Source organism: Tympanuchus pallidicinctus, unplaced genomic scaffold (assembly GCF_026119805.1).
Source record: "Tympanuchus pallidicinctus isolate F22 unplaced genomic scaffold, pur_lepc_1.0 scaffold1, whole genome shotgun sequence".
Classification (NCBI taxonomy): domain Eukaryota; kingdom Metazoa; phylum Chordata; class Aves; order Galliformes; family Phasianidae; genus Tympanuchus; species Tympanuchus pallidicinctus.
Window position 1 is genome coordinate 26,054,379 of NW_026294618.1, and position 18,690 is coordinate 26,073,068.

Consider the following 18,690-nt stretch of genomic DNA (forward strand, 5'->3'; position numbering starts at 1 on the left):
GAGGTAGCATTGGACACTGATTACAAACAAGTCAAAGACAGGAAAGCTTTGGTATAATCCCTTGGATTCATTTTCATGGAACTGGTGCGACTCTCATTGTATGAGGGCTGCTCCAAAAGGAATGCCTCTAATTTTAATATGTTGGCCCATAACATCAGAGTCAAACATTGATGGTGGTATGGCAGTAGAGGTTGAACCTTCCCACCAATATTCCACTTCATGTTGTTGCCATGTAACAGATGGCAGCAGAGGGCCAGTCTGACAGGGTGGGATCTGACATGGAAGTGTGTATAAAGCAAAGGTGCATCACTGAATTCCTCCGTGCAGAAAAAGTTGTACCCACTGACATTCATTGACACTTGCTCATTATGAAGACTAACCAGTGGATGTCATCCAGTGAGGCAGTGAGTGGTGTGTTTCAGCTCTGTCTCAGTGTTTCAGCACCAGTCTCCACTGGTGCAGATTTTTATGAGTGTGGCCCACAGGCTGTTGTTCATCACTCTTAAAAAATGCATAGCTAATGCTGGGGACTGTGTTGTAAATAATGTTTTGTACTTGAAAAATTGCTCTGTCAAACAGTGTCACTGTGCACTTTGTATCTGTTACAGTTTCCATGGAAATAAAAAAGAGGCATTACTTTCAGAGCAAGCTATGTACACAGCCAGAAATAGCTACAAGTTGTAACCAGGCTGCAGAGGTCTTGCTGGAAAGTTCAGTTTCATCAGTCTTCATTACTGGGACTTACAGTTTGATCTGGGGCAGCTGAGAAACATCAGCTGGTTATAAACAAGTGAAGTAGGATTATATAAGCCATGGGAAAAGTTTCCATCTGCCTAGAAACAAAACCAATAATTGCTTTTTGTTGTTGTTGTTTGTATTTACCTATTTATTACCTCAGCCAATTATTTTTAATCACAATTTCTAAATTACTTTTAGATTGGTCTGTTAATGCTGTCAACTACTGCTTTACTTACATTTAAATTTCTTAACAAATGCAATTGGTTATGTTAAAAGACAATAATCCAAGACCATAAGGAAAACTCAGGTTTTTGGGATTACAAAGATTTGATATTGCCATCACACAGTTTCTTCTAAATTTTGTTTCAAAAGAATATTAAGTGAGGGGTCTGGAGCACAGGCCTTATGAGGAGTGGCTGAAGGAGCTCGGATTGTTCAGTCTGGAGAAGAGAAGGTTCAGGAGAGACCTTATTTCTCTTTATAACTACCTAAAGGGAGGTTGTAGCGAGCTGGGGGTCAGTCTCTTCTCTTGTGTAACTAGTGATAGTATAGAGGGAATGTCTTCAAGATGCTCCGGGGGAGATTTAGACTGGATGTTAAGAAGTACTACTTCTCTGAAAGAGAGGTCTGCCCAGGAATGGACAGAATGGGCTGAAATGGGCTGCCCGGGGAGGTGGTGGAGTCACCGATCCTGGAGGTGTTCAAGGAACATTTGGATATTGTGTTGAGGGACATTGTTTAGTGAGAACTACTGGTGATAGGTGGATGGTTGGACTGACTGATCCTTTGGGTCTTTTCCAACCTTGGTGATTCTATGATTCTGTGATTCTATGAATTAAAATATCTATTGTGAAAATTTGTGTGCATATTGCATGCTGAACAAAAGAGTGGGGAAATAAAATATCATAGAGTCATAGAATCATAGAATCATACAATCATAGAATGGTTTGAGTTAAAAGGGATCTTTAAGATCATCTAGTTTCAACCCCCCTGCTAAAGGCAGGGTCCCCTCCCTCTAGACCAGTTTGCTCAAAGCCCATCCAGCCTGGCCTTGAATGCTTCCACGGAGGGGGCATTCAGAACCTCAATGGGCAACCTGTTCCAGAGTCTCACCACCTTCACAGTAAAGCATTTCTTCTTAAAATCTAGTCTAAATCTACTCTCTTTCAGTTTAAACCCATTTACCCTCATCATGCCACTACCTGCCCTTATAAAAAGTCCCTCTCTACAGCTTTCCTATAGGCCCTCCTTAGGTACTGGAAGGCTTACTATAAGGTCTCATCAGAGCCTTCACTTCTCCAGGCTGAAGAGCCCCAATTCTTTCAACTTATCCCCATAGGGAAGGTGCTCCAGCTCTCTGACCATCTCCGTGGCCCTCTTCCAGACCTTCTCCAACAGCTCCATGTCCTTCTTGTGCTGGGCCATCCAGAACTAGATGCAATACTCCAGATGGAGTCTCATGACCTAAGACTTGTGAATATGCAGAGCAGATTAAAATGACTACTCAGAAAAAATTATAGTTGGTGCTGTGCAAAAATGGTAGTTATATGTGGACAACTGAGACTTTTTTTTGCCTGTCAAGCTACAGAAGTCTTAAGTGAGGTAGTATCTCCAGGTCCTCTGTTCTGAGGTCAGAGCTTTACTTTCTATGTTGAACTTCATCTTAGTATAAGCTACATCTTTATGTTATTTTTATCATCTCTTGGTCCTTGTGAAGTTGTTTTATTGCCTACTAAATTTAGAAATAAGAAAGAATCCGCTTACACTAACTCTGTTAGTGATAAACCAGCAATCACTGTTATCCTTGCAGTTGTTGTCATTGGAAGCTAAGTATAGTTGTTATGATCCATTGAGAACTGCTGATGTAGGAAGTTACATAATAGCTTTCAGCAGAGTATAAAATGAGTGAGAATCTGTAGTTTGTGTCAAGTCTTATTAATACAGGCTATGCCCCACTGCTTAAGGAACTCTGGCTATGGCAAAATATACCATGACATATTTGCAGATGCTGGCTGAATACAATTGATTTTTGTTCAACTAAATGTTGAAAATGAAAAAGTGAGAAAATCCTCAGGCAGAAAGAAGAAAACAATTGATATATTTAAAAAGAAAAAAAGAACAAAAAAAGAAAAGAAGCCCATATTGGTTAAAACATTTGATCTGACCACAGATAAATAGAATACTAGATTTAAGATAATTTATACTACAAAACCAATCCCATGTGAAACATAATAAATTAGTGACCATTTCTATTGTGAAGAATTTTAAGTCTTTCTACCCTGAACTTTTTTTAAAATTTCCTCTAAACATACATTGACAGTAGCTAGAAGGATAACCACTGAAGAGATTATAATTGTCAAGAATCAATTTCTTATTACTTGTTCACTTTCACAGCTCCCAGTGTAAAAAGGAATAAATCAGACATATGGAGCTCAAAAATTACTTTGTCACTTAATATTTCAATTAAAAAAAAAAAAAAAGTAATTACTGGTCCATTTACACTCATGGTCCTAATTAATAAAAACAAGACTCAAGAATACAAGAACTAAAAGTGTTACACCACAACTAAACCAAACCATAATACATTAAAAAAAAATGCTTGTGTAATATCTACATATCCTTCTGATCATTTATAAGCCAATTTAATTACTTTTTTCTGTAATTGTATTTCCCTTCCGATTTTTATATGTAGATAAAATCATATTTAATGCATCAGTGTAGTGGGGTTTTCTACCATCTGCATTTAAGGTTGTTCCATAGTGTGTTTCTCATGTGTGATGAACAGGCTAAAAAGATACTCACTATAATTCATAAATACATACATCTAAAATGATATATATTTTCATACACTGCAATCTTTGTAGCATCTATTCTAATGTTATCCCAAAAGCTAATGGAGTTAACTGCCTTGAGTAGCTGAAACCCAAGGCAGTTACTCTTCCCAATGCTTTGTTTCCTATTTTGTTACACACTGAATGCTGGTAAGAAACTGCGTTGTGCATTTACCACGAAGATGCTAACAGTCTTCTGTGCTACAGCAGAAAAGTATTAGCAGTAACATTCTCTTTTTGCCTAATAACAAGAGTGTCTCTAATGCATTCCCACATGGTTGTCAGTGGTGGCTGCCATAAATGGGAATTGCTTCTATTTTAAATACCAGCTGAAGGGAGGCTTTGAAGAGCATAGCTATCCATTACTCTGCTAAGAGCATCAACAAAAAAAAAAGATGTATGATGCTGAAAAGGACTCATTTTTAACTAGAGTCTCGTGAAAGCAAATAGAATGCCTACTGGAAAAAAAAAAAAAAAAAAAAAAAAAAAGTTTTTTTTTTTTTAAGTTTTGTGGGTTTTTTATACATTTATTCTTTGTGGTATGATAATGCAAAACATCTGTTGCATTGTGAACACACCAGAAAGAAAAGAAAGATAAAAGGAGATAGGGAACTTCTAAATTAATGTATTTCTAGATACCACTTCATTTAAAAATCCTTTCCCAAAATAATCACTAACCAACAGAAAAACAAAATGATTCAAAATGAATGAATGAAACCTTTCTGCCTACAAATCAAAGGAGGGAAAATAAAAGAAAAACATGTCAATCCCTTTCCCAAGGCACATATCTTATATCCCCTAAATATCTGTGAATTAGATTTTACAGCATGGCAGCTATCACTATGGGACAGATCTCTAAGATACAGATCACCAGAAGCTAAGAATCTTTTCAGTAGGGTTTATTTGGCTGTGGGGGAGGACTATAAAATTGACTTAATAACATTATCTCCTTATGGTGCACACAAAATTTCCTTTTTAAAAGAAGGTAGTAAATCAAATTACAGAGCAGAAGTATGCTATAGCACTTAGAAATAATCCCAGGGAAGGAAAAATTAATTAAAAAAAAAACAAACCCTTTCCATGGATACTTTATTCTTTGAGAAACCAAAGCATTAAACTGTAAGATTTTGCCTTGATTCTCTAATCTACTGCAAATATGAGCACTTCAAATAATGGGAAAGTGAACGGAAGTAATTCTGTATTGATTTTGGTAATCTTTTGAATTTCCTCTGAGCTTATGAAAATGAATTTTCAAAATGGAAGAAACAAAATCAATTCCTTTGTACACCTATTATGTATTCTTTTGTATGAAAGGATTATTTAGAAAAGATTATTTAAAGAGCAGTTGAAATAAATGTACGCAATGCAGTTGCTAAATAGAGAATTATAAAGTGTACAGAAAAGGTAAGGAAAAAATAGCAGGAAATACAGATTTTTAAATACCAGGATCCCTTTATAGTATCCTCTTATATTATTACATCAAGAATGTTATACAACAACTTTCACATTACGGGGTGTATTTTTGCATTAGAATGAGTGGTACAATTTGAACTACTCTTTGAAAAAAGGCTCTTCAGATTTCATTTTGACAATTCCAACATGTCTGTTTAACCAATGAACTTTAACTCATGCCAAAATGTGCTTCTTGGAAAACTCAGATTTTTTTTTTCTGTGAGTACTAATTGAGCATTCATCTAAAACAGTAACAACAACAAAAAGTAGTCAGACAGCATTATGCTATAATGTCTCTCACAAATAAGTTAAAAAAAAAAAAAAAAAACTGCTCTTCTAGATAAAAAAAAAGAATATAACAAAAAAAAAAGTTATTTCATATATCTGTATTATTAATAATGCTGATCTGAGTAGAAAAATATCTTGAAATTTCACAAATCAGAAACATTTTATTTTTGCTTTCCTGAAAATGGAAGAGAGAAATCTGAGTAGCCATACAATTTACTTCTAACATCACTTTTTTTCCCACAAGAATTTACTGCTTCTGTTTCAACATAATTTCCAGGTGGGACAATTTCTTCTCTCATTTTATTAGTAAAATTTAACATCAGAAAAGACTCAGTAACAACCACTGTGAGTGTGAACACATTTCTGTGAATAATCTTGATAAAAATGTGAATATATGAATGAGAAAATTAAAAAAAAAAAACTTTTAATGTAATCATATGCTTGGATCATGGCTTGGACAGGACCTCAGAAGGTATTGCTTGAAGCAGGGTCAGCTCCAGGGTCAAAACCAGGGCTCTTGAAAAGCAATGATGGAAACTGTACATCCTCTATTCAATCTGCTTCATGCTCATGCTCATTTCTCCATGAAAAAAGTGCATTTCCATGAGAAGTGGATTTTGAGAATAAGACAGGGAAAAAAAACAAAACAAACAAACAAACAAAAAGAACAGCTAAAACCATGTAGGAAGTACAGCCTGAGCTTTTGAATACATAGAATACAATAGAAATACATTTTTTAGCCTAGCAAACTTTCCAAAACCTGATTCATCTCTGTTCATCTTCAACTGTAGATCAGTAGATTTGAATTCTTAACTACTAATTTATTTCAAATAAGCTTGAAGGTAGTCATATAGGTTTTTCTGCTTTGTATGTTTTTGTGTGTGTGTGTGTGTGTGTGTGTGTTATTTTCTTTCTTGTTTGATTTTTTTTTTCTTCTGTTATTGTTATTCTAATACAATCGATAAACATTTTTCTCTGAGAGTTTATTTCTTATTGGATGATTTCCTGATTCTTCGCATTATTTGTTTAGTATCTCTAAGATGAGCTTAATCAAACTGTATGTTATGTAATACATGTTGCTAAGAACTAATTTAATTTAAGGGACTCATAATCCAAATAGAAGAAAACATTTTTTTCTCATCCTTCAGCTATGCATCATCTCAGTCCATAGTCTGCCTTTCCTGGATAACTTGTCTGTCTTGGTAACATGCCTGGGTGTGAGAATCCTTCTTTGTTTTCTGATTCAAAGCTTGCTTCCTGAGGTATTTCTTGTGATAAGACTCTAATTGATTTATTGAGGAGGCAAGTGGTGAGTGCTACTGTGTGACAACCAACATCACTTTGGGGACATTTGAAAGCACCTTCCTCCAGAGCTGCTTGACTCCGGAAGAGAGTGCTCAGGGGTGTTTACTGGCAGAAGACCTGGCCTGTGACTAAATAGCTCCAGCTTGGTATGGGAAAATTGAGGAATGATACCATAGTGTTCTGTGAAAAACAGGATGCAGATGGGCATCCCTGCTCCCTCTTATCTGCTGGCAAGGCCCAGAAGATGGGAACAAAGGAGTTTCTGCTGAGATCCTAGAGCCAGTAGCTGACACTCTAAGGAGAGCTGACTCAACCACTTTGGACTTATAAATAAGTTGATACTTCCATTGAAAAGTTGCCGTCATCGTCAATGCAAAAACAATGCCCAATGACCCACCACTACTGAAGATCAATGACTGAACTACAAACCACGCTGGATCCATGGTGGTGACTATCTCCCTCTTGCTTCCTACAAAGACTCCTTGCTTCTTCTTTCCTATCTTTTCTATCGCCCTTCTTCCCTTCCCCATCATCCTAGTTCGTAATAGTGCCCATCCTCCCTTTCCCCATCTTCCTGGTTAAGATCTGTAATAAACTGTTTGGACCAACATTTGAGCTGCTGTTTCTTAATCTCATGCTGGGTATACACACATCAAAGAACCTCCTCTCCCTCCTATAATTTGGAGCAAGACACTGGATTTATACTGAAGTACTTGTGCAATTTAGTGAGTCCCCTAGGTATCATGGTGTTAAAACTATACAAAGTATAGGTTTTTCCAAAGCCAGTGACCACCACAGTGACTTTTAGCCTGTGGTTTATTTCTTTTTTTAATGATATATTGCACGTCTTCGCCAGTAACTTCTCTATTTCACACTTAATTTCCTTCACAACCCTCAGATGAATATTATCTGGTTTTACTGATTTAGTACACTTAGGTTTTTAAGTTCCTTTATAACTTCTTCCTTGGAGACCACCATTTTGTTAAGGCCATAGTATAATTTCACATGCAATGTGCCCTTGGAAGAGTGATTTCCCTATAGCACTTGATAGTGAAGACAGATGCAAAAAATTAATTTAACTCCTATTTTACTATCCTCTCTAATTGCTTCCCTTGTTCCTTCCTTGAATACATCTAATGTAAGGTATGCAATCATCTTGGGTGGAGAGGAACCTGATGCGGTTTAGCAAGGGTAAGTGTAGAATCCTACACATGGAGATGAATAAACTCATGAATCTGAACAGGTTAGGGCTAACCTGCTGGAAAGGAGCTCTGCAAAGGACCCAAGTGTCCTAGTGGATAACAGGTTGACCATGAGCTTGAAGAGTATCTTTGTGTCCAAGAAGGCTAATGGTACCCTGGGGGACATAAAAAAGAATGTAGCCAGCAGGTTGAAGGATGCTCACCTCCTCTTTTACTCAGTCCTCTGCTCAGCAACCAGACAAGGGGTAACAGTCACAAAACAGAGCACAGGAAGTTCTGTACGAACATGAGGGAAAGCTTTACTTTGAGGATGACATAACACTGGAAGAAGCTGCCCAGAGAAGTGGTAGTGTCTCCTCCGGAGATATTAAAAATCCATTTGGATGCTGTGAGACCTATTGCAGGGAATCTGCTTTAGCAGGAGGGCTGGAGTAGATGATCTCCAAAAGTCCATTCCAACCTCCACGATTTTGTGATTCTGTCTTTTTACCTACTGCATAATTTTTTAAAATTTTTATTGATATACCCACCAGTGCACTGTAGTGCATGCTACAGAAATCATATAGAGTATCTTTATATTATTCATCAGAATACTTGTGTCTTCTCAGTGACCTTGCATTTTGCATAGTCGCTTACATCCTTGCATGGAGTGAAAAATGCTACAGAATAATCATGGTAGCATTTCATAACCTACACAGCATGGATGTAAATAGCTGCATGGAGCAAAGCAAGAGAATCAGAAAACCACATAGATATAAATGTAACTGAGTTTGTCAAAACTAACCGTTCTTGAATGAATGGGAAAAACATATTTCAGGATTTATTTTTCTGAAAGACCATGTTAGGTGACTGCTAAAAGAAGTATCTTCAATGTGTATTCAGCAGAGAGACAGTAATATCTTTATAATGCTTTCTTGCTGACTTCTTACCACTTAGCACTTTTTGTAAGAGTACTACAAGGTGTTAGATCAGTGGAGGCCTAGGCCCCAGATGGGTACTGCTGGTTTTATTTCTGCATCAGGGCTCAGTGGCTGCTGCTGCCCTGTTTTAGCTTTAGCTTTGGGCATGGGCCTCACAAGGAAAAGGTGGCACCACCACCACTAGTCTCAGTTTGACAAGAAACAGTCCATGATTTGTATAAGGTTGGGGTGACAGACAGCAGCTCAGGGAGTGGAGGAACCTGTGACAAGATCCTAAGTGTAACAAAAATCCTTACCATAGACTGTTCTGTCGTCTTTGCTTGAATTTAAGAATTTCTGTTAAGTGCAAGGTTTATGCAAGTTATAGGGCAAGGAAATCCTGATGCCATATCTACATGTAAGAAGTGTTGAGAAGCTGAGATTAGTTCTAGGAGAATACCAGAACAGCAGGACTTCAACAGTGCTGATATATCAACACAGATAGATGTACCAGTGTTTCTTAAGTGATGACTGTTTGGGGATAAAATATATCCACTCTGAGGGAATCTGTTTTTGATCTGGAAGAAATAGATATAGGAAACTAATCTCTACTGGCTTCACAGTTCTATTGTTATTCGTCTCCTTTCTAAGAAAGCTATATTAATTACAACATATAAAAAGTAAGGAAGGTATAGGCTCATGACACTGTGAAAAATTAATTTCATAGAATGCCATGAAATTCTGTGGAAAATGTGAACTTAATTGAAGTCTGTTGCCAGGTTCAATCTATGAAGAAACTAGGAGTTTTGAAAAAGATGAAAGATGGGTGAAAACTTAATCACATAGATAGAACTGTAACTTTTAAGTAACTGTTATACATTATAAAGAAAATTTAGATGAATCATTTATATACATGCTCTAAAACAGCTGTCCTTATCATGGGCACTGTCCTTATCACCCTGATCTAAGCAGATCCTGCATTAAGCATGAGGTTGCACCAGATAACCAATAGCAGTGTCTTTTTTTGTTGTTGTTGTTTTTATACCATGACTTAAATATTATTTATTTCTCTTGAGATTGTAACAATGTTTAGACATATGAGACAAAATGAACTATTGTGTTAAAAAGTGCTGTTGCTTTCACTGATAGCTTAATGAAAGATGTTCAGAATATTACATGGAAGTAACAAAGCAAAACATGGACTTCAGGAGAGCCGACTTCAACCTCTTCAAGGACATGCCTGGAGGTATCCCATGGGTTATAGCACTGGAAGATATGGGGAACGAAGAGAGTTGTTTGGCATTCAATCACTACTTATTCCAAGCTCAAGATTTGTGCATCTCTAAACAGTAAGAAATCAGGCAAAGGTGGCAGGAGGCCTGCATGGATGAGCAAGGAGCTCTTGGAAAAACTCAAACAGAAGAAGGAAGCCTATGGACATGTGAGGGGAATACAGTTACATTGCCAGAACATGGAGGGATACAAGGAAGGACCACTTGTAATTAAATCTGTTGAGGGAGGTCAAGGACAAAAAGACTTTTTAAAGTATGTCAGTGGCGAAAAGAAGACAAGGAGAAAATGCGATTCTGCTGCTAAATGAAGTGGGCATCTCAGAAGACACTGAGAAGGCAGTGTTACTGAATGCCCTCTTTGCTTCAGTCTTTACTGCTAAGACCTACTAAAAGTGTCTCTTGGGAATCCCAGACCCTGGAGGTAAAACAGAGTATAAAGAAAGGAGGACTTCCCCTTGATCAAGGAGGGTCTGGTCAGAGATTATCCAGGCAAACTTAATGCATACAAATCCATGAGCCCTGGGATGCACTCATGTGTTTTAAGGGAACTGGCAGAGGTGACTTCTGAATGCTCTCTACCATCTTTGAAAAGTGATGCAGAATGGAAGAAGTACCTGGGGACTTGGGAGGATAACCAATATCATTCTAGTCTTCAAAAAAGGCAAGAAAGAGGAGCCAGGAAACTACAGGTCAGTTAATTTCACCTTCATTCCTGGGAAGGTGATGGTGCAGCTTATTCTGGATGTCATCTTCAAGCAAGATGAAGAGAAAGATATCAGGATTCACAAAGGGAAAATCATACTTGACCAATCTTGTAGCCTTCTATGATGTCATAACTGGCTGGGCAGATGAAGGCAAGTACAGTTGTCTACACTGACTTCAGGAAGGCCTTTAACACTGTCTCCCATAACGTGCTTGTAGGTAAGTTTAGGAAATGCGAGACAGTGAACAGTATAAAAGACAAATAAAAAAACACTCTCTGACTTTCTGGGGTAAGCTTGGTATGTCTTGAACACTTACAATCCAAAGCAGTCATCATGACAACAAATTGAGGGCTTATCAGTGAGGCAGGAGATACTGTGAGAACAGGATAGTCTTCCTTTGCTCTCAACGCAGGCCCACCTTTCCCTCCAGAAAGTTTTTCCTACAAACTTATTTCTGACAAACTTTTTACTATGAACTCTTGTTTACTGCCTTGGTACAGTGTGCAGGTGCACACTCGAAATGGACTAGTAATCAGCCTTTTCCTTGTTCGTTTCTCTTAGCATTTTTTTTTTTTTTTTTTTTTTACTTTGAGTGTGATTGCACTGGAACAAACTGTCCAGGGAGGTTATGGAGTCTTTCATCTTCTGGAGATGTTCAAACCTCCCTGAATGCATTCCTGTGTAACCTACACTAGGAAGTTTGCTTTATAAGGAGGGTTGGACTTATCATAGAATCATAGAATCACAAGGTTGGAAAGGACCTACAAGATCATCTAGTCCAACCATTCTCCCATTACCACTGCTACCACAAGCTACTAAACCATATCTCATAGCTCCTCATCCAGACACCTCTTGAAAACTGCCAGGGATGGCAACTCCACCACCTCCCTGGGCAGGACATTCCAGTGCTTGACCACTCTCTGAGAAAAAAACTTCTTCCTTATGTTTTCTTTCTTGATAATCCCTAGAGATTTTCATCCAACTTTTACAAGTCTGTGATTCCGTGATTCTGTATTTCTGTGATTCTGTAATGCAACAGAGAATGCATGACTTTGAGAAAAGGAAAAAATATTGATCGGAGGAGGAGGGAAAGTCCTCAGACAATTTCTCTCAAGATTTAAACATTTTTTTGTTTTTAAAAATACAATTATCAAATGAAAAAAAAAAAGAAATTCTAGTGTAGCGTATGATAGCTGTAAGATGAACATTAGAAAACAATCTCAGAAAATATTCTGTCATATCTCAGTAATATTGATGATATGTATTGCATATATTCCCCAAATTCAAATTTTGATCAAGATTTCCAAAGAAAGAGGGACCTCACAGGAGAAGAGCAATGTGATGGAAGATGTAGCAACTCTGTTATTCCCAGCTGTATAGGAACATAGGAAATTTGTCTTTGGCAACAGAGAGCAAACAGTAAGTGCAGTAAACAAACAAACAAACAAACAAACAAATAATACAAAAGAGGGATTCCTGCTTCAATGGGATCACTATAGTAGCAGTACTAGTGAGCATTCACAGTCTCACTAACACTGACATAAAGAAAACCAGGAAAACTGGCAACACTGGATGCAAAGTCCCATGGTTTAATGGAAAAAAAATGAGTTTAGTAACAAACAAGACCCAATAATGTTGCCTATCTAAAGCCCTGCAGCAAAATTGATGAGTCGTAGAATGGCTTAGGTTGGAAGGGACTCTAAAGATCATTTAGCTCCAACTTCCTGCCACTTTCCACCAGACCACGTTGCCCAGAGCCATATCCAGCCTGTCCTTGAACACTTCCAGGGATGGTGCATCCACAGCTTCTCTGGGTAAACTGTTCCAAATCTTCCTTCCCTTAGATTAAAACAATAACCCCTTGTCCTTTATATAATCTAATGAGTATAATAATTCTGGAGCATAAGAAGTTCTGCACAAATGTGCACAAGAACGTCTTTATGTTGAGGGTGATGGAGCACTGGAACAGGCTGCCCAGGGGTCTTGTGGAGCCTCCTTCTCTGGAGATGTTCAAGACCTGCCTGGACACCTAATTGTGCGACCTGGTGTAGGGAACCTGCTTTGGCAGGGGGGTTGGTCTCGATGATCTCTGGAGGTCCCTTCCAACCCCTACAATTCTGTGATTCTGTGATTCTGTAATAAGCCATAACAGGGGGAAAGAAATCTGTTTGGATGCCCAGCAATCTATAAAGAAAAAAAAATCTAAAGTGTAAATTGTCTTGTATTATACCACTGCACACATAACTGAGACTTGTGAGTATTGTGTGTACGTGGCACATGCAGATTGAAGAACAAAAACACTAAACTTAATAAGATTTCACTATACTTGTGTCAAGATGTAAATCTTGCCCAGACTGTTTAAATCTGGAACTAAATGTTATATTTGAATTACTGCAAGTGCAATTTCTAGTGCCTCATATATATTCTGCCAAAGATTCATTCATAGTAGTGCTTATGGGGACCAGTTTAATACATATTTTAAAACAAAGTTTAAATATCCCTTTGGGTAAAATGAAAGACATGGATTAAAACAAAATCATTGAACCCATTGCCCTTAACTTATCCTTTTATGTATAAAAGAGGAATACAGTAGAATGTAAATGTGAAAAAATCCACATTTTAAAACCTTTACCTACTAGGGACAGAAGTTCCTAATGTAAAACCTTTCTAAACTGTTTCATCAAGTCAGTTCTCAATGGGTGAAATAGACATTCAGTTTCACTCTCACATTGTATTTTCTAGCCTATCGTCACAGAATTCAGACATATCACAGCATTTCTCATTACAAAACCAATACATGCTTCCCAAATCAATCATGTATAAATGTTAATTAGTAGTTGTTGCCCTCATCAAATTGTGACTAGGAAGCATGGTAGTTTATTTTTAAGATGCAGTTTGAAAATAATGCTGGGACATAGATACTCTTTTGATTCTCATTGTATTTTCAGCCATAGCATTGTTCTTTACCCTTTAAATAAAAATAAGTTCAAATTTTCTGAAATGTCAATTGTTTCCATTTCATATCCTTTCTCATGCTTCTGTTGCACTCTATTCTATCGCTGGAACAAAACAAATTCCTCTGTAATTTGGGAGAACACTGACTAGAAATGACATCTTTAATAATTTGTTTATTTTTTATAATAAAAATAACTTTTAATTCTACTTGTCACGTGAAAAGGCAGAAAAGAAAGCCCCTTGCATTCCAGCTTGTCCTAAAATATCAGAGGGGCTGGGGTTGGCTAGGCTTAGATTCTTCTAAGTGATTCCAAGCAATCCCAATTCTGTGTTCTAAGTCTTGTAGCATTCAGTATACAGGCTGTTATGTTCACAGATTCACAAATAGGACATTGTCCAATTTTCTAGTTGCATTTGAATAGGCTCTCACAAACACTTCTAAGGATTTTGGACATGCACAATGAGAACTCTCAGTGCTTATCAGTGAATTTTGCAGTTTACTAAAGCAACAGATTACAGATTCTTTTGGACTGCTGATGATACACTGCCTGCAGAGCACATCAGATTAAACAGGAACATGAACGATATGGCTATCTGAAATCACATTAAATTATGAGATAAATCTACAGACATTTCTATGTTTCCTGGGGAGGCACTCAATGTGACTGAGAGTGCGATGACTGACCCCAGTTTGTCTGTAAGGGTATCCTTTCACTCCCGAAGTCCTTCTCTCTTAAGTGATTTTATACTCTATTCTTATATTTCTTATACTCTATTCTTATTATTCTATTCACACAAGGTGGAACTTGTGTGACTCTAGTTAAAACATACCATGGTCATGTAAAGTTTACAGAAAAGTATGGTTTTGACAGACAGGTGAAATAGTTCTAGCTCAGGAAAACAAGATGGTTTATCAGTTCTAACAGTTTTATATAGTCACTGTCCCTACAGGATAATCATCAAATTTAGCCATGGGACTTCCACCTTTGTTCACATTCCATATTATTTTCTTTATTGCTCTACTGGGCTCTTGGTATTTAATTACAGCTAAGGTTGCAAGTCATGTTGTTTGGGGAACAATCATGGAATGGATTATCCAGTGCATTCCACCCTGTAGTTTTGCCTTCTCCCAGGAGATGGACTTTTCAATAAAAAAAAGTTCAACTTTCAGTAAGTTATCTCCAGTAAATATTCCACATTCTTGTCTCAAAATCCTACACACGGTCTCACTATTGTGACCTAAAAAAATTATAAATAAATAAATAAATAAACCATAGAATTCTTATACAGTGTTTTCATCACTGGGCACTTTAAATTATATGGACATGCATTTCTCTCTAGTTCTCTTGCTCTCCTTTTTCTTTTCACTTGCTCTGTCTTTTCTGGCTACTGTGTGTGTAGGATACCTAAGCTTTTGGTCATTAAATGAGATGCTTACAATCAGGAATAACTTGGATAGTTGAAAAAAAAAATCTTCTCACAGAAGTCTGAATTAAGAAAGGTATTCAATTTTGCCCTGGTTCCAGTTGGAAAAGTTATTTTCTTCATACTGCCTGGTATGATGCGGTGTTTTGGCTTTAGGAGAAAAGCAATTTTGATAACACACCAATGTTTTAGTTGTTTCTGAGAAGTGCTGTACAGTGCCAAGGATGTTTCAGTTTTTTCAGCTGCTTGTGCTGTCTTGCCAGCAGGGGGCTGAGAAGACGCAATGAGTTAGGAGGGAACAAAGCCACAGCAGATGATCTGAGCTGGCTAAGGGGGTGTTCCATACCATACAATATCTTGAAAAAACAATATTTAACTCTGGGGAGGCAGCCACTGCTCAGGGACTGAGTGGGCATCGGTCAACAGGTGGTAAGCAATTGAGCTGTGTATCAGTTGTTATGTAAATATGTGTATTAAATATATATATTTCCGACTGTTTTTATCTCAACCTATGTGTTCTATCTTTTTTCTCCAATTCTCTCCCCCACTGGGAGCATGGGAGACTGAGTGAAAGACTCTAGTATTTAGCTGCTTTCCAGGTTAAACCACAACAACTTTCTATTCCAACAGAAAATATGTAATGTATACAAGGCATCGGATTTCAGTGGCAGCACCTTAGTAATCATGAAAACATCTTTACATCTGTCTCGCTCCAATTTCTAGGAGGGAGATGAGGTTCTTTTAATATCTGTATACCTGGCGTGAGATTAAGAAACAACGGTTCATATATTAGTCCAACCAGTTCATCTGTGTCCTTCAGACAAAGGATTTCACAACCCTTGCTCAGGACTTGTCCATCAAATTCTCCAGACAAAGGGTTTCTCAACCCCTGCCCAGCACTTGCCTGGACTTGTTCATCTGTGTCCCCAGCAAGCTTTGAGACACTGATGTAAAAAAAGAATAATATCTTACATCATCTGCAAAACAACTGTGCAATTTCAGCATATCCTTCAACTGCTAAAAACCTAAAATGCATTGGGAATTAAGCTAATTAAAACTATTCACCAATAATATTACTCAGGTCTTTTTTTGGCCAGTCACTGACTATGTTCTTTTTAATATATTTTCTGCATCTTGTGAATACTTCTGAAAGGAAAATAGTTGATGCTTTTGCAGATTTATTATGACTTAAGACATTTAGATGTCTTTGGTAACCATGTTCTTTCAAAATTTATTCCAATCCCTTTATAGTGTTCTTCTGCACAAAGCTGTAATCTTCTCTGAGATGCTTGTTTAATTAAAATTCATAGAAGGAAAGTAAAATTTGATGCAAGACTTCAGAATTATGATGCATTCTAATTAGCTGGAAAATTAATACCATTTTTCATAGTGGGAAAAAAGAAAAGAAGCAACATTCAGCATGAAATACAGCAGATTCATTTGAAGTTTGACTAATACAGTTAAATGTGTTTCATATTGATTTCATCTAATTACTTTAGAGTAAGATTGGTTTTTATTGTACTGAAACTAATAACAAGAATTTTGTAAACTTGGTAAATCTGAACTTTTTGTTGTTGTTGTTACTGTTACATGACTTACTTGAAATTAATACGCTTGAAATGAACATTTGGCTTCAAGTTCTGCCAGGGTAACTTTAGGTTGGATATCAGGAAAAACTTCTTTACAGAAAGGGCTTTTAAGCCCTGGAATGGGTTCCCACTGAGTCACCATTCCTGGACATGTTCAAAAGCTGTTTGGATGTGGTGCTTAGGGACATGATTTAGCAGAGGATTGTTAGAGTTAGGGTAGTATGGTTAGGTTGCAGTTGGACTTGATGATCTTTAAGGTCTTTTTCAACCTGGGCAATTTTATGATTCTATGATTCTCCCTTTCATTCTTTGGTATGCACTGTTTGATAACAAGAAAGGGTTCTACAAGCGAACGTATTTTTATATCTCTTTTATTCAGCATGAATAGAAGACCTTAAAAATAATATTAACAATGATTCATTCAGTTCTTGCTAAAAGGGAAACTATTGAAGCTCTGCAATGTTCCATGTTGGGATGTTCCTGCTAAACTTACAAATTACCTGGAAAAAGCAGTAAATAGAGACAGAGCCTGCCATTGGTACAAGCCTTTTTTTTTTTTAATTGCAGGGCTAGTATGTACAGAACAGGTCTCGTTTTCCAGAAAAAACTCACATAGCTCAGGAAACCTACTGAGATGAAAAAAGTCCATGAGAGACTTAGGAGGGACAAACCATATGGGCCTCTCTTGCTCTTTTTTCCCAACTTCACTTATGGGTACTTGTTGCATTGCCTCCTCCTACTACTTCTGAATGCCACTGTGCAAGATGTAGTAGTTGTTTGAAATACTGTGGTTGTCTGAAACATGGTGGTCAGGTCCTATGGTCCTGCATTATTTTTCCACAGTCTGAATATGGCTGTAGAAGAAAGAAAGAAAGAAATGCACTGGATCTTATGATGTGCTCTTCATGTAAAATATTGAACGTGAACTCAGTAACTCAAATATCAGCATACTCACATATAGTGTGAACATTTTGGTTCAAATTCTTTCTCTACTTCAAATCTGCATTTTCTGCTTCCTAGGACTGTGCATAAAACACCATTATTACACAATTTTATTCTCACTATCTTTTGTTGATACTGTACAAATACACAGATACTTGCGGAACTGCCTTAAGTCACAGAAGGAGAATGACTGAAAGTTTAGACATTATATGAAAAATAATCTACAAAATAACTTCAGCAGAGATGTGAGAGATTTGCTCCATACTCTATATTCTAAAACAATACTCATTTGAGAAAGGACGTTCAAATATCTTGTAGTTATAAGGATTAAAATTTGGATCTTCTGTTGCCTATACAACCAGACACAGGGAATTAAAAGAAAGTTCTCAATTCTTGATGCTAAAAGTATTCATAAAATAAAAACACAGTGAGAGGAAACTCAAATTGCTTACTCTTCAGAATTTTTTGCTAGTAGGACACACAAATTTTGGTTATTTTGCTGATTAATTTTTAGTTGGTAATTAAAAATTGAATATCAACAAGAATGAGAAAGAACTGAGAGCTTTTTTAGAGGCACATAAATGTATTTCAATAATTTAAGGTAATAATCAATAAATTAAGGTAGATAAAAGCTTGATAACTGTGACAAGCCTTCTACAGTAGGGTAGGGGCTGATAGGAGGTGAACCTAAAATCACTCTCCCTTTTCTTGCAAATTCACTAAATTCAGAATTTTATACTGACGTAAAAACACGATTTGCTTCCTCATTTCTATGAGCAAAAGGAGTAAAAACACATTTCTCTTAGTTTGTTCCCCTCTGTTCCCCTCTCTCCCCCCCCTTTTTTTTTCTTTTTTAATGTATTTTCATTTTACTGTTAAATTGAAGAAACTTTGTGTTTACATAACTCTAATATACTATTACATCCTCCAATTATTCATAATATTTCTGTCTAATGTACCACAGACATGGTACATAAGGTTAAGCTGGCATAACATTTTCTGTTTTAGCCAAGTGGTTTAGATTGTTCATAAATATGTGACTCATTAAAAGCCTGTCCATATGATCAA